Below are 24,960 nucleotides of genomic sequence, written 5' to 3'. Positions count from 1 at the left end.
CTGGAGCCTGTTTCAGATTCTGTGTCTCCCTCTCTCTGACCCTCTCCCGTTCATGCTCTGTCTCTCTCTGTCTCAAAAATAAATAAACATTAAAAAAAATTAATAAAAAAAAGCTCGAGGCTTCCCAAGTCCATTTTCATAGAAGCCCCATACCATAGTTCATAGATACCCAAATGTTATACTCAAAAGCACGTCCACTGAAGGGACACCTGGGTGGCTCAGTCAGTTAGGCATCCAACTCTTGGCTTCTGCTCAGGTCATGATCTCATGGTTTGTGAGTTCAAGCCCTGAACTGGGGCTCTGTGCTGATGGCTCAGGGCCTGCTTGGGATTCTCTCTCCCTCTCTCTCTGCCCCTCCTCCACTCAAGCTCTATCTTTCTGTCTCAAATAAGCAAATAAAAAATTTTTTTTAAAAGGCACGTCCACCCAAGAACATATCCCACATACATTGTGGCAAGCCTATAAGGCTAGTGTTACATTAGAAGAAAGAAATAAATAACAGTGACTAGACATTATCCAAAGGAAATACTCTAAACCAGAAAAGGGGTTCGCAGAGATCGGCAAACTAGGGCCCTCTTGTCAAGTTCAGCCCTGTGCCTGTTTTTGTGCGGTCTGTGAACTAAGAATGGTTTGCATATTTACAAATAGTTGAGAAAAAACCAAGAGAAGAAAACCATTTCGTGACTGGTGGAAATGAAATGAAATTGAAATTTCAGTTTTCCCAAATAAACTTTTACTGGAAGATGTCCATTTGTTTAGGTATAGTCCCTGGTGCTTTAGAACAATAATGGCAGAATCTAATAGCTGTGATGTAGATCATATGGTCTACAAGGCAGAAAATGTTTCTTATGTGGCTCTTTAAGAAGAAGGTTGCTAACCCTTGCTCTGGAGGATGGACAGGACTTTCAGATGAGGGTAGACCGTCCTGGAGCCTTGATAAAGTCAGCGTGCAGAGAGAGGTTCATCAAAGAGAGAGAGTCCAGTCCAGCGCCTCAGAGGGTCCCGCTCTGCTGAGCTGCAAGGCCGGAGGCACAGCAATGCCAGAGAGCACAGGGGATGTCCTGGGACCTAGGCTGCTGTGGGTAACAACACTCCCACCTTCCATGTGCTTTAACACACCCTCATCCCAAAATCTGCTTCCTGCTTTTTCTCCTTTCAAAGCTTCTGCGTGTGCTCATGATATGTAAATATTTTAGGTGTACCAATGTTAGTAGGGGAGGGATGGGGGTGGGGCGCCTGGGTGGCTCAGTTGGTTAAGCATCCGACTGAGGTCATGATCTCACTGTTCCTGGGATCGAGCTCCGAGTCGGGCTCTGAGCTGACCGCACGGAGCCTGCTTGGGATTCTCTCTCTCACTCTCTCTCTGCCCCTACCCTGCTCGTGCTCTCGCTCTCTCTCTCTCTCTCTCTCTCTCTCTCTCAATAAACTTAAAAAAAAAGACAGAAGGGGAGGGATGGAAGCATTGCTGAAGGACCTAACGGATGCCTGATATTTAAATGTTGGCTCTTCGATTCTTCTCTAAAACTCTCCCATAAGGTAGGCATTATTAACCCCATTTTATAAATGTTACTAGCTACATTTCCTTTCTTTTTCTGAGTGATTGCCATAGTCCCTGGCCTTCCTCCATAACCTTTACACACATTAAATCATTTAATCCTCAGGACAACTCTATAAGTAGGTACAATTATTACTCTCATTTTAAAATTGAGATCGTTGAGGCCGAGGTATATGCAGTAAGTTGCTCAAAAACAAAACACAGAGCCAGGATTTGAACCCAGGTGCTCAGCTAGACTGTCTTCCACCGCCAGACCAAACTTACCCTACTTCAACTTGTGTGTTCCCTACACTGTTCCTTACCTGATCTTCCTCGTAGGCTCTGGTTCTGGGACATGGGCCACCAGAAAATGTCCATGAGTCAAGAAACCACTAGATCTCTCAATGTCTTCTGATACCCAGCATCGAGGACAGCTGTCTTTGCCTCCTTCTCTAAGAAGAACTTGATTGGCGGTAAAGTGGAAAGCTGTCCTCTTTGGGATGAAACTGACCTTCGGGATCCGAGTTGGAAAAGTGGCTTTTTGGCTCGTTCTTTTCAGAACTGAGATGGATTTTCTGGAGGAGAAAAAGGAGAATATCAACTCAGCTACCATTGTATATAAGGCAATGACTAGGAAGACGAACTTCTTTCCTGATAGATTTAGTTGATCGAGAGAGAGAGAGAACTTCTTTTGGCTCTACACTGGCTAGGGAGGCTGGGGAATCTCTGAGGGAAATTTTCCATGTGTAATAATATACTCGTAATAATCTGTGATTCAGGTAGCTCGTTCTAAAAAAAAAAAGGTGTTCACGGTAAACGGCGTAAGGGAGTCAGCAACGAACTCAGAGTGTGCCCGGGACATGAGCTCAGCTCTCCGTGTTCATGCGACTCCTCTCTGCCTAAAATGGATTGCAGCTTGTCAGCAGCTACTTGGAAGAACAAAATACTTTGAGACGATTTGGAAGGCCAGATTCAGAACACCAAAGAGCAAAAGGAACCTATGTTTCTTGTTTCTTTAAGAATAAGGGTTCTGACTCAGCAGGTTTAAGGAAAGACTGGACCCCAGGTGGCAGGAAAGAGACCAGCCCCTCTCTCCCCTCCTTCACCACTGGGCTTGCTCCCCACAGCTTTGCTCCCAGCGGGAGCCTGCAGTGTAGACTGGAGATGCCCCAGTGACCTTGCTTTGGAGAGTGAGGGAAAGGATGAATCAGAGGCATTTTGCAGGTGCATGAATTCTACTACAGCAATGCAAACGGGAATGTACTATCACACTGGCGAGAATGTTCCTGCGAACAGCATCCTGGGAGACCCTGCAGTTTGCATTTCTAAAGGGAAAAAAAAAAATCTCAGAAGCCAATAGGTGGTGGGTGTGTGCCCTTCTGTCCGTAAGAGTTGGCGTTCATTTTAGCTGGCCGCACGGCAAAAAAGATGTGACAGCCACTTTTGGTTTTAAGCTTTAATCAATTTCCCTCAACGCTTGGTTCTATTTTGCAAACACTTACAGAACAGCTGCTTTGAGCCCGGCCCTGTGCCAGCCTCTGGGAGAACAAGATCAATTAGGCACAGCCCCCGACCACAAGGAGTGCAAAGTCTAGCACCTTCTGCAGACCTCTGAGAGGTCAATCCCGAGGGCCGCGCTTGGGATTGTTGACTTGTGCTTTTGAGGGCAGAAACGCATCTGGTGGGGGCTCACAGATGCATGTCCCCACTCCTCCCAGGGGGCCCTCCTGTCCTCCTGTCCACCACACAGAGGGTGGAGCAGATCTGAGGGTTCTGTAGTCCCACCCACAAAGAGCTGCTTCACTTTCGTCCCGGTGAAACTCTGGGCCCTCCTGTCATTATTGCCACGCTGCCTCTGAGAAGTACAGATTTCAAAAGAGGGCTCATAATTCCTGCCAAAGCTATCGTGCCGACGTCAGGCATCTACACTGGCCTGGGCTGAGGGTTGAGTGCCCTGCCGTTAAAAGGAAAATCAGAGGTGAGAACTCAGCCACCACCTAGAAGGAGGGGACACACGCCTGCTCGCGGTCCCGGGTGCCCACACGTGCCTCCTTCCCGCTGCTTGGACCCAGTCACTCACGTGACCCCATCCCAAATGTCCAGAAAGAAGAGTCTGTCCTGAGCACCGTGTGTTGAAAACTAAACACGAGCAGTTCAGTAACTTCCCGGAAAGAACATCAGCAGGGCAGTGCGGGCTTTTCTCCGGTTCAGTCATGGGAACACGCCCAGGCCGGGTGTGTGTACTGGAATGATCTTCAGCCCCTGATGCTGGAGGAGGGTCCAGTCTGCCACGTTTAGAAAGTGAAAGCCGCAGGCGTCATTTGGCAAAAGTCACCAGTACCCTGCCCAGAGCCTATCAAGCCGTGTTCCAAGCATTCCGAGAGCTGTTCTGGAGCTAGTTTGGCCATCTTCTTATGACAGCAAAAGATAAGAGTGCTAAAAACTAAGAATTTCCAAGAAGGCGCTGTGGTCCAGGTCTGGCGGTGAGGGATTTAAGGGCATCGGGCCACGGAGTCCTCACCACCATCCCCTGAAAGGATTATTATCATTCTCAGTTCACAGATGGGAAAAGTCAAGCAATCTGCCCAAAGATCGCGTGTCCAGTAAGTGATGGAGCTGGAACATGAACCGGGCCTGTGTGACAAAGTGAAGTAGTCACAGCCTGGGAGGGCTCCCTGCCTCGTAGTCCCCCACCTTCCTCCTGTTACCGGCTCGCCCCTGCCGCTCGGCTCTGGGGGCTGTGGGGGGGAGGTACAGAGGGGAGAAGGGGAGAGAGTCCAGACGGCCCTAGTCCCAGAATGTAGGGAGGAAGGAAAGTCATTCATTTCTTTGTCCTCGGCAGCAAAGTCCCCCTTCCCCTCTCTTTTTGGACCTCAGGTACATTCAATTGAGACACCTTGGCTCCTGGCCTCCTCTCATCCATTCAGGCGAAGCTTATCCGCTTCATTTTACATTGTCCCCCCTTTATTCCCTCGCCAACATCCATTCTCACTGCCATCTGGGTTACACGCTAACCCGTGTAAATACATGTCTCTAGCTATACATGGACACCTGAATGCACACATCTACGTCCACGTCCTTAGATACAGGCGTATACCCGAATGTGTACACAGATATACACGTATATGTATACATGCATATGCACATACGGCATCGCTTTGCGTATACGTCCTTAAGCCCTACAGATGGCCCCGTGCCATCGATTTTATTCTATGTCTTCTTTCCAGTGACCACGTTTTTAAGTTTTATTTACATTAGCGTTTGTAAACCTAGTTCGTCACTTCCGGCGATGCAAAGTATTCTCTCCCTGCCCTTCTCCCTGTAGCCCTGACATGCATTTGCGAGCGTGTGTGTGTGCACGTGTGTGTGCGCGTGCATGTGGGTAACGGCTGTCCGTTGTTTGCTAGCATTGAGAGCAGGGACTTTTTTTTTTTCAATGCTTATTTGTTTTTGAGACAGAGAGAGACAGAGCGTGAACGGAGGAGGGCAGAGAGAGAGAGAGGGAGACACAGAATCTGAAACAGGCTCCAGGCTCCGAGCTGTCAGCCCAGAGCCCGACGCGGGGCTCGAACTCACCAGCTGTGAGATCATGACCTGAGCTGAAGTCGGATGCTCAACCGACTGAGCCACCCAGGTGCCCCAGGGACTTGGTTTTAATCACAGCTACATCCTCAGCAAATAGAACAGTGCCAGGCACGACAGGTTCTCAGTTAATATTTGTTGAGTAAATGAATGAATGCAACTCCACCACAATTTTTCTCCCCAGTGAGGAATACCTAGCGGGTCTCTTACTCTTTTTTACCACAAACACGGAATGGAGGAGAGTCACTGGGTTAGGAGGTGTATTCATGGTGAACCCTCCCTTCCCCCCTCATGCCCTCTCCCCCCGCCCTGTCTCTCCTTCTCTCCTTTCTTTTTCACACACACACACACACACACACACACACACACACACATATATATATATATATATATATATATATTACTCAAAGTTCTTTGTCTGAGTCCCCCCGAGGCAGAGGAAAAGAAGAATATTTGTGTTCTTGGAGGTCTCACTTCAATTAGCTATAAATGAAATCTTTCTAAAAGATTGAGGTGCTATTCCTGAGCAGACACACAGGACCTCAGATCACATATTTTAAAAATTTTATTTGGATTTGACAAGTATATATGGAATCCCTCCTCTGTGCAAACCTCTGTGACAGGCAGGGAGGGGCATGAGGAGCAGATCCCCAAAGTAGGGGAGAAGGGGGGCATGCGGGGAGGAACACATAGCATGAGGGAGGGCGTGGGCGGCCAGGTGCAGACTGAGTGCCTGTGTCATAGAGTGTGGGGCCTTCTGGTCTGTTCTAGAAACCACGGGGTACAAGTTTGAGAGGAACAGGATATTTATAGTCTCCTGGTATCTCCCCCACAAATTAAAAGTAACATCATGTGCCTCTTGGCACGATACAGTAAGAAGATAACATTTTTGTAGCATTTCTGCCAAAAGCTCATAATCTGAACCTAATCACAAGGAACAAATCAGACAGGCCCAAACGAGAGGCATTCTAAAAACTGTGCGGTTCCACATGAGCGACAAAACAGGGCTGAAGAGCGAGCCATCCCAGATTAAAGGAGACGAGTGCGCCACGGTAACTGAAAGCAACATGTGATTCTGGGTTGGTTCCCGGAACAGGGAAAAGCAGTTTCTCTAAAGGGACGTTATTGGGTCGATTGGTGAAACTTGAATACGGGCTGCATGTTAGATCATATATTGTATCAGTGCTAAACTTCCTGAAGATGACAATGGTGTAGCGGTTTTCGTGTTTCTTTTTTTTAAAGTTTAGATAGAGAGAGAGAGAGAGTGCGAGCAGGGGAGAGGGGGAAAAGGAGACAGAGAGAGGAGAGAGAATCTTCAGCAGGCTCCACACGCAGCACAGAGCCTGTCGCAGGACTCGATCCCACCACCCTGGGATCATGACCTGAGCCCAAATCAGGAGTCGGACACTTGATCGACTGAGGCACCCAGGCTCCCTGTATGGTAGTTTATTAGTAATCAGTGGACCTGAACATTTCATTGTACGTTTCTTGCAAATTTTCGGTAAAGGTGATATTTTTTATTTTTATTTTTTTATTTTTTCGTTCAGTTGATATTTTTTAAAAATGAAACGTTTAAAAACGTTTAAAAAGCTAGTTGGGGGCGCCTGGGTGGCACAGTCGGTTAAGCGTCCGACTTCAGCCAGGTCACGATCTCGCGGTCCGGGAGTTCGAGCCCCGCATCAGGCTCTGGGCTGATGGCTCAGAGCCTGGAGCCTGTTTCCGTATCTGTGTCTCCCTCTCTCTCTGCCCCTCCCCCGTTCATGCTGTGTCTCTCTCTGTCCCAAAAATAAATAAATGTTGAAAAAAAAAATTAAAAGCTAGTGTTAAAGGCAGGGGTTGAAACATGGAGGCAGGTGTAGCGTAGAAAAATAGAGATGAGCCCGTACTGTCCTTGCGATGTGCCGGGCACGTTTTACCTCTCAGTGATCTAATCGTCTCAACCACCTGCAGGAGGTGTTATTATTACTGCTCCATTTTACAGGTGGGGACACTCACTCACGATCTCACAGATAGTATGTCGAAGAGCTGGGTTCTGAGCCTGGGAAGGTTGGCTCCAAGAACGTGCTCTTTACTGCTGCTGTGTCGGAATTAAAGCCGAGGTATGGGGGCACCTGGGTGGCTCAGTCAGTTAAGCCTCTGACTCTTGGTTTCAACTCAATTCACAATCTCGTGGTTTTGTGAGTTCAAGCCCCATGTCAGGCTCTGCGCTGACAATGAGGAGCCTGCTTGGGATTCTCTGTCTCCCTTTCTTTTTTTTTTTCTCTCTCTCTCTCTGCCCCTCCCCTCCTCAAAAAAAAATAAACATGAGAAAAACCTGAGATCAGAGACAAACATATCTTACGATTTCACTCATATGTGGAATTTGAGAAACTCCACAGAGTTTCAAACATAAGGGTAGACAAGGAAAAATAAGATAAAAACAAAGATGGGAGACAAACCGTAAGAGACTCTTAAATGCAGACAACAAGCTGAGGGTTGCTGGAGAGGCGTTGGGTGGGGGGGATGGGCTAAATGGGTGACAGGCATTAAGGGGGGCACCTTTCGGGATGAGCACTGGGTGTTAAATGTAAGTGATGAATCACTGGGTTCTACTCCTGAAGCCAAGACTACACTGTATGTGAACTAACGTGATGAAAAAAAAAAAAAAAAAAAAAAAGTTGAGATGCCAATCAGACTACCTGGCTTTCAAATCCCACATTCATCATGTTCCTGACTGGGGGTCCATGAATAAGCTACTAGCCTCAGTTGCCTAAAATATTTTTTTTTAAATGAGGGTTATATAGGGTGCCTGGCTGGCTCAGTTGGTAGAGTGTGCAACTCCTGATCTTGGAGTCATGAGTTTAAGCCCCACACTGGGTGTAGAGTTTTCCTTTACAAAATGAGGGCTATAAAAGCACTTACCTTATAGGGTTGTTCTGGCGTTACCTGAGGTAGAGCATTGTTAAGGGCTCAAAAAAAGTGCTCGGTGCATAATAAATGTATCATTACGCGTAACCTTCTGGAACCTGGGGCCCGTAGAGCGGTGGCTCCTAAATCCCACCAAGTGTATGGGTGACTGGGAGTAATTAGACACGAAAGGAGTGACCACAGAGGTGAAGGCAGGTTTGAGTCTGGGAAGTTATGTGCAAAATTCACATTTAGCAGGGTGGATGTTCCACGGGATGACTAGAAACCACTGCAGACAACTGTGGAGGTTGGAATTTAGACCCTGTCACTTCCTAGGTCCTTCCTGGATTGTGCAAGTAAATATCCATGGCCAGAACCGTCATCTACACAGACTCCCAAAGGGAGAGAATATTTTGTCTACGTGATAAAACAAACAGCTCATTCACTTTTGGGTCCTGTCTATACTGACAGAAGCCCCTTGGTAAGAGTTCTTGACTCTGCCTCTCTCCCCTGACACGCACCATCACACCACCCAGGGTACTTTTGGTCGGAATCCCCATGGATTCATGTCTAGTAGCCCAACACTCAGCCTGACCACACTGACAGCCACTACTCTGCAGAGCATTTCTGTTGGGGATGATACAGGTCCCAGGAGTCCCCACGACAATCACCCCAGAGAACTCTGCTGTTTAAAGACAGATAGGTTTGGGGCACCTAGGTGGCTCGGTCGGTTAATCGTTCGACTTTGGTTCAAGTCATGATCTCATGGTTCATGAGTTCAAGCCCCATATCGGGTCTCTGTGCTCACAGCTCAGAGCCTGGAGCCTGTGTCAGATTCTGTGTCTCTGCCCCTCCCCCACTTGCACTCTGTCTCTCTCTCTCTCTCTCTCTCTCTCAAAAGTAAATAAACATTCAAAAAAAATTTTTAAGTAAAGACGGCTACGTTCAATGGGCTATTTTTGACTACAGTTGTTCCTTTAGGGATAGAAAAAGTTAAAGTTAGAAGTTATTTGTGGAGACTGTATATATAGAGACAAAGACAGGGAGACAGAGAGAGAGACGGAGAATGAATTAGCAACCTGGAGGTAAAGGTTTGGCAAAAATGATAACCAACAGGTAGCGGTGGTTGGGAAATTTAGACCAAAGTATCCACAGAAAGGGAAAAGACTTGGAAAACCTGAAAATCGTTCGTGTAGCCCATCAACGAAAACCAGTCCAAACAGAGCTAGGAACAGGCCAGAAGAAAGCGAACCCAGGAATATGGGCCTTTTTGGGGCAACCACTTTAGTTAAATGTTTTCTGTTCTTCTCAGGGCCAGGCTAGGCTGGTTGAGTGTCGAGCCCAATGTGCTGGGGGCAGGGTGGGGGGGCTAGTGGATGGGCTGGGCTGGGGGGTACCAGGGGCTCAGGTATCCCGCAAAGGAGACACAACTTTGAGAAGAAGCCTATAGGTAATGAAAGCCTCGGACCACTTTAGTGTGGGTTTAAATTGTTTGTAGGTGGCCGCAGTGAAATGTGAAATGTCCTCTGGGGCTCGATGTAACACCCGTTAGTTTAAACCGACATTGTATCTTTCACCGTCCCTTGCCTCCACATTGCCCATGAACTATGACCTCAACCTAGCCCACGTTCTTAAGATTTTTAAGGTGAGCAATCAAACTTAGGTAAACATCCCCACCAGAGAGAGAGAGAGTAACCATGGGCCCAGCTTCCTCCTGAAAGTGCGTGTATACATTTATGTCAAACGTACAATCACAACCCTTGTGTGTTACCGGACTCGCCTATGTTGAAAGAGAATGCTTTGTTGAAGAGGCTGAGTGCCCTGGAAGGAAGTTACTCAATGTAAGTGGAAACCAAACCCTAGCTTTGGTTTCCTCGGGAAATTTTGCAGTAACTGCTTCTCTATAATTAGTTAGCATGGGCTTGACCAAGGCCTTCAGCCTAGACCCAGCCATCGGATGATAGACACTAGCCACGCACAGACCTCGGAGCTGTCCCACCAGTCGTCTGTTCCATCCTGGAGCCTGGACGCCTTGGAGTCTTGAGAGTTTGCCTTTGAAGGAACCACCCAGTCTGGGGGTTTGCAGTTGTTTTTCTGAGTCTGCTGCGGATCCAAGAGAAGGAGTGAGGGGAGGAGAGAGGAGGAGGGGCGACGAGGGCTTGGTGCAAAGCAGACTCACTTCCATCTATCACCCATCTATCACAGGCACACATGTGAAAGGCGGTTCCCTTGTCAATAAAAGGGGGAAAGGAGTTAACAATCTCAGATCTGTTTTTGCTTTTTCACTGATGAGGAAATAAATCCAGAGAGGTTAAGTGGCCCAAGGTTGTGAGTTTACGGTAAGTGGCCGAGACTTCTGGCTTCCCGCCCAGGGCCTGTTCTCACTACTGACCCGCTTCCCACCCCCAATATAACACTGAGGACGGCAGAGTGACAGGTGCTGCTGAGAAACCTCCTGATGGCTGATTGGCCATCCATCACTCATCAATCAGCTATTGATGTCTTATCAGGCCACCAGATGGTGCCTGGAAGGTGCAGAAAGGCTTCAACTCATGCCATCTTTCCCACAAAGAGGTTGATCTGTACTTTGAGACGTGACACATATTCAAAATATGTGAAAGACAGTGCAAAACCAGGGCGGGGGAGTGTGGAGATCAATGTCACGGCAATGAGAGGAGGGAGAACCCTCTTCAAGGAACCTCCCTGGTGGGCTTTGCAGAGGTGAGCCCAGCGCTGAGCCTGGAGGATGCCTTCCAGACACAAGGGCAGGAGGGCAGCCCAGGCCCCTGCAGGGACAGTGTCGGCAGCAGAAACAGAGGGGTCTGTGAGGACCTAAGGGGGTCTCCTGGCATGGGGGTATGGTCACACTAGGAGAGACGGCCGCTCCCGATCGCCTGGACCTACCGGCTGCCCCCTCTTCCCCTCCCACCTGACTGATGGGCGAATCACGGTGATGCAGTTGCTTGCCAACACCCACTGCTGGGTCCTTAGATCAGACCTTCATTACCCCTCCCCCACCGGCCTTCTCCTTGCTCTTCTGGCCCTTGATCTGGCTTCCCTACCCTTCTCACGGCCACCAGAATTCTCTTGCTAAGGAGCCAATGTTGCTATGTCCTCACTCTGCTTTTATTTTATTTATTTTTTTTCAACATTTTTATTTTATTTTTGGGACAGAGAGAGACAGAGCATGAACGGGGGAGGGTCAGAGAGAGAGGGAGACACAGAATCGGAAACAGGCTCCAGGCTCTGAGCCATCAGCCCAGAGCCCGACGCGGGGCTCGAACTCACGGACCGCGAGACCGTGACCTGGCTGAAGTCGGACGCTCAACCGACTGCGCCACCCAGGCGCCCCACCTCGCTCTGCTTTTAGATCCAACCAGCCCACTGCCTGTAGGATAAGTCCCTGCTCCTTTGCAGGGCAGACCAGGCCCTTCAAAGGCTGACCACACCTACTTTCTCTCCACCCCCCCCCCTGCATCCTTGGACCCAGGCTCATGTCCTCATAGCCCCTTCCTACAAACAACACGCATTACTCTCCATGAGGGTAATGAGAGCTGAATCTTCCATGACTTTCTGGCATAGTTCCTTCATCCAAGAAAGTCTCTATGACTATTTGCCTCCTGACTTTTCTATTGAGGCTCACCTCGAACGCATCACCTCCTCCATGAAGCCTCCCTTTCTTGCTGCTCAGGTTCCTGGCCCTGAGCTCTGATATCACATTGTTGTTCCTGTTCCCATATTTGTTTAAATATCTACCTCTTCTGTAAGCTGGGCACCCAGGGCCTGATTCTCATTCTGTTACGCCCAGGACTTGCTATAGCTTATTGTTCATAGAGTGTTTTTTTTTTAATTTTTTTAATGTTTATGTATTTTTGAGAGACAGAGCGCAAGCAGAGAAGGGCCAGAAAGTGAGGGAGACACAGAAACTGGAGCAGGCTCCAGGCTCTGAGCTGCCAGCACAGAGCCGGACGCAGGGCTCTAACCCATGAACCGTGAGATCATGACCTGAGCCGAAGTTGGACGCTCAACCGACTGAGCCACCCAGGTGCACCCATAGAGTGTTCTTAATAAAGATCTGCTGAATGAAGGAGTGAATGAAGGAGTGGAAAAGTACGATAGAGAGGAATAAAAAACAAAGCCAGATTTTCAGGTCACTGGGGCAAAATCAAGAGAGGACACTGTGCAGATGTGGCCCCATGGAGAGGCCAACTCTGCCCCAAGAAAGGTTGGGGTTTGCCCCTCCTGCAGTCGTCCCCCTCTGTTACTGAGCACTCCACCCTCCAAGACTGAGATTAGGGCTGCAGAGTGACTGCAGAGGTCACGACAGCAGAACTTTCACACATTTTTAAAAACCTATTTTGATGGTAAAAGCCAAAAAATAACACAGGAAGTCAGGACGAAAAAAGAAAGTTAGCGACGATCCCATGACCTCAATACGATCAATTACTATTGTTTTTTGATGTCCAGTCCAGTCTTTTTCCTTAGGTCTTGTGATGGTTAATTTTGTGTTAACCTTATAGGCTAAGGGATGAACAGAGGGCTGGTGAAACATCGTTCTTGGGGTGTCTCTGAGGGTGTTTCCAAAAGAGATTAGCATGTAAATCAGAAGACTGAGTAAAGATTGCCTCACCAAGGCATGTGGGCATCATTCAGTCTTGATGTCGAGCACAAAGGCAGAGGACGGATGAATGGTCTCTCTCCTCTCGAGCTGGGGTGCTCATCTTCTCCTGACCTTGGCCATCAGTTCTCCTCGTTCTTAGGTCTTCACACTTGGACCGGTACCTACACCATTGGCTCCCCTGTTTCTCAGGCCTTTGGGTTTGGACTGGGATGGCACCATGGGCTTTTCTGGACCTCTCCAGCTTGCAGACAGCAGACTGTAGGGCTTCTCAGCCTCCACAATTCCGAGCCAGTCCCTCATAATGAATCTCCTTCTGAAATCAACACGCTGTACACCTTAAACTTACAGTGTTATATGTCCTTTGGGATGCGAAATGTTGGGGTCGGGGAGTGAACGTTCAAGAAAGGATTCTTGAGACGTCTTCGGTGCAAAAAAAGATGGTTTTGATAAAGCATGGGGATAGGACGTGTGGGCAGAACGAGCTGCCTTGGGGTTGTGAGGGGTGGCTGATTCTATACTTTCAAGTCGGGAGGGGGTTAGCGGTAGTGGAGTCTCCAAGGCATTTGGAAGCAAGGCTTCTAGGACCTTAGGAGCTATTTACTACCGTCTAGTAAACCATTAGTCATGAGACCCTTTAGATGTATATCAGTGGAGCCACGTGTTTGGAAGATGACTGCTAACATTTATCTTCGGGGGCAGTAGACATAAAGGAAGTTTCCAAAGGGATTTTTATATGTTAAAGAGGACCTACAGGATCCTGGAGAGGTCAGGCTAATGTCAAGCTATGGTTGCTTTTTGCCTCTAGCAAAGTATTCACATCAAGGCAGTTGAGCTCCTGGAGGAAGGTCACTCTGCCTCTCTCAAGTACTTGTCAGTGGCTGCAAAGGAAATGAAATCTTTTTCTATATTTCTTTTGCCTTTGTTCTCCACATCAAACTATCAGCAAAGCTGTAAAAAAAACACAAAACAATCTTTTTCTATGTACCCATAAATCTCCTACTGGCTCTCTTTCTCTGGAGAACCCTACCTACCTCATGTCTATAGTTGCAATTACAGTTTTTTAAGTAGAGCAGATAAGCAGGAAATCAAAATTCTTGAGAACATGTCTTTTAGATGCCTTCCAGTGTTCTGCATACAATGGGCGCTCAATAGGTAATTTTAGGCAGACTGGCCTGTATCCTGACCAAAAGCTTTTGTGAAAGGTGATGTCACCACCCTAGCAACCCTTCCAGAAGGAAGCCTGTGATAACATCTCTCCAGTACCTCCAGCCTTCTCTTTCCTGCCTGGGACACAACTTTCCTCCCTTCGTGTTGTATTTTTCATTACTCAACCAGCCATTCGGTCAACAAACATTTAGCGAGTGCCGGTTGTAGAGTGGGTCCTGGGCTACAGTCCCCATGCTTCCTGCCCTGTGGCTTTGCTGACCTGCAAGCCTGTGCCTCCACCCTCGTGACAATCCTGCCCAGAGCCTCCTCGAGACCCTTTATTGGTGGCTCACCGCTCAGCGCTTATCCAGTTAAACCAAAAGTCCATGTGTACTCAAGTTCCTTCTTTTGTCTGTGCTGCACCCAGAAGCAAAATAATTGTCCAGCTGTCCTGAGAACAGCCAACAGTTGGGATTGTGTCAGCGAGTCTTTGTTCAGTTCCTATAAAGGACTGTCTATTAGGTAATAATCCGTTCCAAATGGAAAAGACGCCTTTCGTAAGGCCTGAAATTAACGATTGCCACATCCCCCTTCAGGCCCACAAACAGTTCTTTCACTACGAAAGAACAAGCTTGACTAACTAGAGTCTTGAAAACGTCTTTTCTAGCTCTAAAAATCATGGGATCTGGCCGCAGAGACAAGCAGAGGATGACAGTGCATGAGGGGAGCTCCTGCGAAGAGAGGCGAGCCAGGGGCGGCTGGCGTGGGCCGAGCTGCCGCGCTGTTGCCCGCACTGCCTTTCTTCCGTGCAGGGAGCATCAGCAAGGGTGGGCTTGCGAAGGGGCGACGCCGTCACAGGACGGCGGTTGGACGATGGCATCACCTCCACGCAAGCGAAACACCACGTGAGCTTGGGAGGAGCTCGTCCCACATCCCGACAAGAACCGCGCTCACCCGTGGCGGCTCAGCACTCTTCAGCCTCCCCGTAAACTCACGAGGATGAGGCAGGAAAGAAAGTCAGATTTCGGACACGCCGGCGCTCTTGTCGGACAGGCAGCTGGAACTTTCCATAAGGCGCACGTGTGTGTGTGTGTGTGTGTGTGTGTGTGCACTCACACGTTGTCACGGGCTGAACTTTGTCCCCCTGATATTCATACGTTGAAGTCTTAACTCCCGGGAGCTCAGCATGTGACTGTGGTTGGACACAGGGCCTTTCGAGAGGTACTTAAGGTTCAATGAGGTCATCAGAGTGGGCATTAATCCCTATGACTGGCGTCCTTATGATAAAGGGAGGTTGGGACACAGACACACAGTGGGACAACCACGTGGAGACACAGCGGGAACACAGCCACCGTTAAGCCACGGAGATCGGCCTCGGGAGACGCCAAACTTGCCGAAGGGGACCAGAATATGCCACCCTAGATGTGCCACTTTTTGATTATGTTGAGCTGAAGGCAATGAAGACCTAGCACATTCGGAGAAAAAAATTTCTCTCTCCCTGAACTGCCTGGAAGAAGTGAAAAAGGGGCCTGAGCTAGAACAAGAACAACGGCGGGAGGTAACTTTCTTATCTGAAAGACTTACCTGCGTGGCAGGACAAACGTCTGACTGCCAAACATCCGCTCTTTCTCATGGTCCTGTGCTGTGAGTCGCCCCCTCCCCTTTGAAGCCCCATAGGATGGCACGTAAGCCTCAGTTGCCCGACTGCCTTTGGGTCCCATGTGTTTATGGGGCTCCTGCACATACAAAATTAAAATAGATTTTCCCCCTGTCGATCTATCTTATGTCAATTTAATTATTGGAGCAAAGAACCTAGAAGGGTAGAAGGAAACTATTTCCTCCCCTACATGGCCAACACCTTGGTCTCTGACCTGTAGCCTCCAGATCCGTGAGAAAATTAACTCGTAGGGTGTAAGCTGCCCAGTCTGCGGTACTTTGCAGAAGCTCAGGCAGACTAATGCACGCACTCCCACGCATTCACACACAATCACGCTCATGTAGGAACACTTTCACACACTCAGCCTCGCACACACACACACAGACTCATATACTCATACACCATCTACACAGACACACATCAAACACGCTCACTCACACATATATCCTTATACACTCCCCCCCACACACATAGACACACACACACACAAATCACACTCTCACATACTCACCCATGCAGACATGCTCACACTTATCTCAAACACAAACACTCGTACCCGTTCTTGCACAGACTCGCACTCAAACGCACACTCACCCACACAGATACATACTCTCACACACCCACACACGCCACACTTCACCCTCACACACACTTCCTGAGCCCCGAGACTTGGGCTGTTGCGGCTCGGGCCTGCACCGAGGCCAGTTCCCTTCCTTTGGTCTCTCTCAACCTCATTCCTCTTGCTAGAACCTTCGATCCATCGGGGGCCTTCTGCCTGGAGTCTGACTTCTGGCATTCCGGCACTCCCTGCGTGCCTGGCACTTTGTTTTTCTGTCTCCAACTTTGGCCCGGACGGGAGCAGAGTGGCCGAGATGCCATTGACCGCAGGCAGGGCGCACACACTCTGAGTCTCAAGATTCTTATCCCTAAAATCAGTAATCTAAACTAGCACAGTGGTTCTCAAAGTGGGTCCCCAGACCAGTAGCATCAAGGTCACCTGGGACTCATTAGAAATGCACATTCTCAGGGCACTCGGATCGCTCCGTTGGTTGAGGGTCAGACTCTTGATTTCGGGTCAGGTCGTGATCCCAGGGTCATGGGATCGGACCCCGTGTTGGGCTCTGCATTTAGCATGGCACCTGCTTAAGATTCTCTCTCTCTCCGCCCCCCCCCCCACTCACGCACTCTCTCTCTCTAAAAAAGTAAAAAAAAGAGGTGCACATTCTCAGGCTCCGCCCACATATACTGAATCAGAACCTCTGAGGGGGTAGAGCCCAGATATCTGTGTTTTAGCATGTCCTTTGGGAAGTTCTGATCCAGGCTAAAGTTTGAGAATCACTGAACTGGAACATCTCTAAAATTTCTGTTCGGTAATAAACCTCCCAGACTTGCTGTGTGCATTGGGTTATTTATGAAATGCCTTCAATGCGCCCATTCCCTTCCAAACATCATCTCTACAATCCCCTAAAGTAGGTGTCACGAAACAGTGTTTTCCGGAGTCGCCTGGTGGCATCCAACTTCGGCTCAGGTCATGATCTCACGGTTCGTGAGTTCGAGCCCTGCATCAGGCGCTCGGCGGTCAGCACAGAGCCTGCTTCTGATCCTCCGTCCTGCTCTCTCTCTCTCTCTGCCCCTCCCAGCTCATTCTCGCTCTCTTTCTCTCTCTCTCTCTCTCTCTCTCAAAATAAATAAATAAATAAACTTTAAAAAATGATTTTTAAAAAGTGTTTTCCGGATGAGTGACACGAGGCGCAGAGAGGCTAAGTAACTCACGAGGGGACACACAGCTGGAGATGAGCAGGAGGAGGATTTGAACTGGGGCTGCCCCACCACGCTCTCTCCTGCCACAGTGACGAGGGCCTGACCCCCTATCAGCACCCAGGGAATGTCATTTTCTGGTGGTCCTATGACCCTCAGGTACCTGCCCTTCACACCTTGACCAGCATTTCTAGTGTCTACCACTGCCTACGTGAAGTGCCTTCCAGCTCCCCTCCATCCCTTCCCCCAGTTCCGCCCTCCTTTGGCTTTCACAGTGGCGAGTGCCGAGGCACCCCAGCACTCCCCGGATCCCACAACCCTCGGAGTCAGCTTGGCTACTGGAGGAAAACCACTGTCCTAAGTTCCGGACCGTGATGGCCTGGAAAAATTCACCCTCTCTCCTCACCAAGAGAACCTCCTCCTGCGGGTGGCTGTTGAGACCATCAAAGATCTGATCCTCACAAAACCCCAATACCTGTGGGGGAAAACGATGCTTGCGTAACGTTCCCATGGACGAAGCCTGAGGCATGTGGGCATTGAGCAGGAGGTGAGCCCTCTCCCAGTACAGGTATTTGGGGGCGGCTGGACCACCCTGAGGCATACTTTGCTTCTTTCCCATTTCAGAGAGGCTCACCCCGCCCCACCTGGTTCTCTCCCAGCAACAAACATCCTGCTATTCTCAGTAGTGCCTGCTTAGCGGTGCGTCCCCTACCGGGAAGACAGGGATTTTGTCTTTTTCCTGCTGTAGCCCTAGTCCACACACATAGAAGTGTCTAATCAATATCTGTTGATTGAACGAATGACTGCTGTGCCGTCTACCGGTTTCTACCTCACGGGAGAGCTTCACACACATGCATGCACATGCCTCAGGGCCGGTGGAGGAGAGGCCAAGTTAGGGCAAGGAGGTAGGACACGAGAGCCCTAACAGAGGGAGGGTGATGATGGGGCAAGAGCAAAGCACAAGGGGCCCAGGGGGAGCCGAGAACGGGTCTTTGCACAGTTGGGACTGAAAATGAAGCCAAGCTGAGGGTGAAGGAAAAGTATCATAAACCGGAAATCAGTCCCAAGACCTGATAAGGATGTTTTTCAGATTATGGAAGAGGTCTGCTCACAGACAAATTGTTATTTGTCGTGCCGAGTGCACAACGGTCACTGATGGTCGCCAGCCTGTGAACCTCCCCGTCAGTCTGAGTTCAGACCAGCTCGTGGGGATGCCTCGTGGGCAGGGCTAATTTGGTAACAGGCAGAGGTGCACCACGGGGGTTTTTGTGGGCTGGACTTTCACCCTAAGTGATGCTAGGTTTAGTTCTGTTTTCTGTCTGCAGAGAATTCCTGCACCACTTGTCCTTTGGGGGAAGCACTGTGCATAATGCGGTACACAGGGTGCCCTGCGCCAGATTTCATGGCAGCGTGACCACGCTGGAGACTCCAAGCCGTCTGTGACCAGGTTAAATTTCAGTCCTCCCACCTCAAGCCCCTCCTCTTCCCCGGGGCTCGGCCCCTCCGTTTTAATGGGTCCTCTGATCATTCCCGGTAATTCCGCGACCCGGGCCCCAGCCATCAGCAGAAGGGCGTGGCTCACCTTCGGTTTCTACGCCGCCGCCCGCGGTGTGCTTCTGCGCCCCCGCTCCGTCTGGAACTGGGCTGTCGCTACTGCCCTCTAGGCGCAGGCAGTGGTTACAGAGATCAGCTCCGGAACCGAGGGGTGTGGTGAACAAAACTCCAGGCAAGGGAGGCGGCGGAAAACAGCAGCGATCTGTCCGCTCCTTTGCAGCGATAACCTGGTGTGTGAGGTTAAGTTCGCACTGGTTGCGGGCGCGCCCTGCCAGCTGCCTTCCCGTGGGAAGGGCCGTCGGTTGTAAGTGAAGACACATGGTTGCCAGACAAACTGCCTCACCAGAAGTCAATCAGGGAGGAGTGGAATTATCCCAGTGATGGATTTACTCAGTCCTGGCGAAGAAGCCGCGTGACCAGGATGATCCAGCTTCGTGAACAGCCTTTCCATTCAGTTGTCCTCCCGCTTAGGGGGTGTGTTCGATGTCAACTGAGGCTCTCCACTACGTGCACCGGGGACACCTATGAAGAGGAAAGTTGTAGGCCTTACGTTCCTCCTGCTCAGCGCAGCCAGGCGTGTGATGCCTTCTGATGTTCCTGTAAAAGTCATTTTATTAGGAATTAATAACTGAAGGCGGCGGGGGGGGGGGGGGGGGGCGGAGCTAGGTGGCTCAGTTAAGTGTCCGTCCAGCTCTTGATTTCGGCTCAGGTCATGATCTCACAGTTTGCGGGATTGAGCCCCGTGTAGGGCTCCACGGTCAGTGGGAAGCCTGCTTAGGATTCCTTCTCTCCCTCTCTCTCTGCCCCCACCTCCCCTGCAATAAAAGACAAAAATAACTGTGAAGCGATGAAGGGGGTCAAAGGCACAAACTTCCACTTATAAAATAAATAAGTGTGGGCCTTGTAATGCACAGCAATGTGACTACATAGTTAACAATAGTGTATTGCATGTTTGAAAGTTGCTAAGAGAATAGATCTCAAAAGTTCTCATCACAAGGGAAAAAGTGTGTAACTGTATGTGGTCTATATGTGGTGATGGATGTTTTCTAGACTTTATTGTGGTGATCATTTTGCAATACATACAGATATCAAATCATTCAGTTGTACACCTGAAACTAATATAATGCTGTATGTCAATTATATCTCAATATAAGGCAATTTTAAAATTTTATTTGAAAAAAATTTTTAGTGTTTATTTTTGAGGGAGACACAGAGCACAAGCAGGGGAGGGGCAGAGAGAGAGGGAGACACAGGATCCGAAGCAGGCTCCAGGCTCCAAGCTGTCAGCACTGAGCCCAACACAGGGCTTGAACCCATGAACCGTGAGATCATGACCTGAGCCAAAGTTGAACGCTTAACCGACTGAACCATCCAGGTGCCCCTCAATAAAAAGAATTCTTAAAAATAGCCGTGAAGTTTTGTCAGCCATCTCTAGGCACAGAGTGGATCTTTGACTAGTAAACGAATACTATGAAAATAATACAGCAAAAGGAATCTAATCACTAACTAAACCCAGGCTAAAATTCCTGATTCTTCTATATATTCAAAGAACTTGTGAATAATGAGCTAATGAGAGGCAACTGGGTGGCTCAGTCAGTTCAGCATCTGACTCTTGATTTAGGGTCAGGTCATGATCTCACAGTTTCATGGGTTCCAGCCCGGCATCAGGCTCTGCTCTGACAGCACGGAGCCTGCTTGGGATTCTCTCTCTCTCTCTCTCTCTCTCTCTCTCTCTCTCTCTCTCTCTCTCTCTCTCTCTCTCTCCTCTCTTTCTCTCTCTCTCTCTCTCTCTCTCTCTCTTTCTCTCTCTCTCTCTCTCTCTCTCTCTCTCTTTCTCTCTCTCTCTCTCTCTCTCTGCCTCTCCCCAGCTTGCACACACTCTCTCAAAATATATAAATGAACCTTAAGAAAAATAAAATAGACCTCTAAAAACTGAGCTTATGACACACTGCCCCAGGGAAAGGAGGTTTTATCTTTGCTTGAACTCCAGATGTGCAAGTAAATACTATAAAAAGCAAATGGGTGACCAACAAATTCTCACTTTTTGAAATAGAGGAATTATTCCTCAATTATATCGCCAGGGTATGTCAATGGCAGGAAGAGGTAAGGAAATAAAAATAGGAAAGGAGTAATTAAGCTCCTAGCTGGGATGATCACAAAACCCAGGTGAAAATGTGGCCATAGAAGATGGACTCTCCACAGGGTGGCCGGCTTCTGGGCTCTGAAGGGGACAGTTCAGTGATCTGACCTTCCCCCAGGACGGGGGTGGGGGGTCCGAGGAGAGCCCATAGCAGCCCTTTCTTCCCCAACCCTCAGGCACCTCAGGCTTTCCTGAGACAGTCTGCTTCGCCTAAGGCTATTCTGTTTCATTTCCCACTTTCCCTTTCAGGCCAGGGTCAAGGGAACCTAATAAGCAAATGGTTACAAAACTTCCGGAACACAGAGCTCCCTAACATACACAACCCAATTTCCCTTAAGAAATGGGCAGCTGTCTCCATTTCTTTTTGGAAAGAGGTGACGTATAAAATATTTATATTCATTAAATAGAATCATTTGGCCTAAAATAACATGTCAGCTTACCTCTGGGCAGGAAGTCTCATCTGCCCACGAGCACGTCCATCTGCTTACACTTAGGGCCATGGTGCCTGCCTGCTGGCGAAAGTCATCAAGAAGATGTGACCGCCAGTTGACCCGAGAGCTGGCCCCAGGCCATCAGAGGCTTCTCGCCCTCTCCTGTCCTTGGAATGTGGATGTAGCTCGCCTTTCCTGCTGCTACAGTCTCCTCCAAGGATACAGCCTTGAGATAATGATGTGTCGTTGAGAACACCTGCAAGGTATACTTAACCCAGTTGCGGCCTCTCTATAGATAAACTTAAGATGTGGCGGCAAGGGCGGGGATCCATTTGTCTTGAAGCCACCCAAGATGAGCCTCGTATGCAAGTTCCCTTTGCTTACTAAAGCTGCCTCCTAGGGGCGCCTGGGTGGCTCCGTGGGTTAAGCGCCCAACTCTTGGTTTCAGCTCAGGTCATGATCTCACGGGTCATGGGTTTGAGTCCCACATCGGGCTCTACGCTGACAGCGCGGAGCCTGCTTGGGATTCTCTCTCCCTCTGTCTCTGCCCCTCCCCTGCTCACTTTCTCTGTCTCTCAAAATAAATAAATAAACTTAAAAAAGAGAGAGAGAGAGACAGAGTTCTTGTCTTCACAAAACTCGCAGGCCAGTCTTGGAAGTGGACACAGAAATGGGTCATTTCAGTGCCTGGTGAGAAATGCCCCGGTGAGGGAAAGTTGGGGACAGTGGCGGTGGGGAAGGCTGTTGGCTGGGGGCGAGGACAGAAGGGAGAGGGAGAGGCAGAGTGCCGGGCTCACCTACCCCGGGTCTGCAGGGACCCTGAGGGCAGCACTAGAGTGCATCCCCTGTCCTGGCCAGACTTTTGCAGGAGCACTTCCTCCCCAGAGGGCAGAGCAGGTGGCCCTGCCCAGACCCCTTCTCTCGCTGTCACAGCCGCCTCTTCCTCTTTGTCACTTTCACGTGCTACCTTCGACCGTAGACAGGAACTATTGCAAGACCCACATCAGCCATGGGTGAAGTGGCTCCGGAGATCGGGGACGTGGCTCGTGTGTGCCTCAGAGGCCACTCGCAGACTAAAGGGTACGGCCCATTCCCTGGGGTGTGCACCTTCCCCACCCCCACCCCCGCCGGGCACAGCACGTACCAGTGACCCCAGAAGGATGGACTCACGGGCACTAAGCTGTGAAGCAGAACCAAGGAGCTTCCCATTTTCAAGGTTCTGCAAGTGGCAACATGGGGAAAATCTTTCCCCATCTCTCTCAGCTAGAAATTCTTTTCCTTGTAAAGACAATGCTTGCTTACAATAAAGCACTTTTTGGAAAATGTTTATTTATTTATGAGAGAGAGAGAGACAAAGAGAGAGGGCACAGGGGAGGGGCAGAGAGAGAGGGAGATAGAGATCCCAAGCAGGATTCTCGCTGTCGGCACAGAGCCCAATGCAGGGCTCGAACCCACAAACCATGAGATCGTGACCTGAGCCGAAACCAAGAGCTGGACGCTTAACCGAATACGCCACCCAGGAGCCCCATACAGTAAAGCATTCTAGAGACAGTAGAGGACATGGGCCACCTGAGTGGCTCAGTCGGTTAAGCGTCTGACTTCAGCTCAGGTCATGATCTCACGGTTTGTGAGTTCGAGCCCCATGTCGGGCTCTGTGCTGATAGCTGAGAGTCTGGAGCCTGCTTTGGATTCTGTCTGTCTCTCTCTCTGCCCCTCCCTTGCTCACTCGCTCATGTGCTCTCTCTCAAAAATAAATAAACATTAAAAACAATTTTAAGACAGTAGAGGATAGTCTACAAGGGTGAAAAATTTGTGTCTCCTTCCAGGCCTTCCCCAAGTGTAAATACACATCCTTGACTGCGGAAGAATAGGTTGTAGGTAGGAGACACAGTGTTCTGTGACTTCCTTATTCACTTAATCTCTGCATTTTGAACATATTTCCACGATACTACAGATCACCTGATCTCCCTTTTGTTTTCATCAATACTTCATCTCTTTTTAAAGGCAGCTGATTATACCAATGAAATGCCCTAAACCAGAACTGGCTGGGGCCTGTCAGCCTCTTTAGTAGAGGGAAAAGGCAACAGATCGAAGTGGAAATAGCCTGAGACATATCAAGCTCAGAATTCTGACATGCTGGCTGTGTGGCCTTGATGGTGTCTTAACCTCTCTGGGCCCAGACGACATATCAGTAAAATACAGATTATATACATGATTTAGTCTAAGGACCAGAGTGTACAAGTTGCTCCAGAATTGTAGCTCGTCTTAAACGAATAGAGAGACAATCCATGTTGTTGGACTGGAAGCTTCGATGTTATTTAGATGGTCGTTCTCTCCAAATTGACCTATGGATGCAACTAGATCCCTATCAGAATTTCCTCAGGTTCTTTTTCTCCCCCAGAAACTCCTTCAATGATTCTCACCTTGCTGCACATCGGAATCACTTATGAAGAGCCATAAGAGAACACTGATGCCTAGGCGCCTGGGTGGCTCGTTCAGTTAAGCATCCGACTTCAGCTCAGGTCATGATCTCATGGTTTGTGGGTTTGAGCCCCGCACCGGGCTCTGTGCTGACAGCTCGGAGCCTGGAGCCTGCTTCGGATTCTGGGTCTCCCTCTTTCTCTGCTCCTCCCCATTCATGCTCTCTCTCTCTCTGTCTCTCAAAAGTAAATAAACATTAAAAAAAAAAAAAGAGAGGGAATACTGTTGCCTGATCCCAGACTCAGAGGCTCTGACTTAAAACGGGGCTGACACTGCGAACAGAGGGTTGACTAGGACCACTGGGCTCTGCCATGGGGTTGCTGTTAGACAATGGCTCGGGTTGGAGTCACCTGGGAGGTCTCCTCACCTGAATATCTGGTGGCTGATGCTTGCTGTAGGCTGGGGCCTCAGCAGGGGCTACCAGGCCAGACACGTATACATGACCTTCCCATATGGCCTGGCCTTCCTCACATCACGGATGCTGGGCTCCTAGAGACAGAGTCCAACGGGACCAGGAGAAGCTGTTTTACTTTGCTAGATTACCGTCAGATTTCACACGGCAGGCCCTCGTAGTCACGGGCTTCCTTCGATTCGAATAGAGGGAGCATAGGCCCTACTTCTCGGGAGGAACGCCAACATCACATCAACACAAAATCGTAAGAATACGTGGGATGGGAGACAGTGTCACAGCCGTCTTGAAAAATACCATCTGCCACAGGGCGGAGTTTGGACACATTCGGCTCGTGACTTGTAGGCCAGTGCTTTTATTCTAGTTCACATGCACATGGTGTAGTAGAACAGGCAGGAATTGACTACATATAGATTAAAATCTCCTTTTAACAGTATTTGTCATATATATGACAAAAGGCTAGTTAGCTTTATTTTTTTTTAATGTTTATTTATTTTTGATAGAGACTCAGAGTGTGAGTTGGGGAGGGGTGGAGAGAGAGGGAGACACAGAATCCGAAGCAGGCTCCAGGCTCTGAGCTGTCAGCACAGAGCCTGACATGGGGCTCGAACCCACGGACCATGAGATCATGACCCGAGCTGAAGTTAGACGCTTAATGGACTGAGCCTCCCAGGTGCACCTTAACATTTTAATAATAGCAAGTCTTATTCTAGAGAAATAAGTAAGGACACTTTAAGTACAAGAGTGTTGTTATTTACCAC

General features: G+C 49.2%; 1 long non-coding RNA gene across 2 annotated transcripts in view; it reads right to left on the bottom strand.

Moving 5' to 3' along the window:
* Positions 1-19,332, bottom strand: part of LOC123380742 — a 49,816-nt gene extending 30,484 nt beyond the window's left edge. For both annotated transcript variants that reach the window (XR_006586868.1, XR_006586867.1), the window contains exons 1-2: positions 18,767-19,332; positions 1,858-2,109 (exon numbers count right to left, since the gene is read on the bottom strand). This is a non-coding gene — a long non-coding RNA (uncharacterized LOC123380742). The remainder of the gene's footprint in view (positions 1-1,857; positions 2,110-18,766) is intronic.
* Positions 19,333-24,960: the final 5,628 nt, after the last annotated feature.

The sequence above is a fragment of the Felis catus genome, chromosome D2, assembly GCF_018350175.1.
Source record: "Felis catus isolate Fca126 chromosome D2, F.catus_Fca126_mat1.0, whole genome shotgun sequence".
Classification (NCBI taxonomy): domain Eukaryota; kingdom Metazoa; phylum Chordata; class Mammalia; order Carnivora; family Felidae; genus Felis; species Felis catus.
The sequence above is the reverse complement of the archived record's forward strand: the minus strand, read 5'-3'. Positions and strand labels throughout refer to the sequence as shown.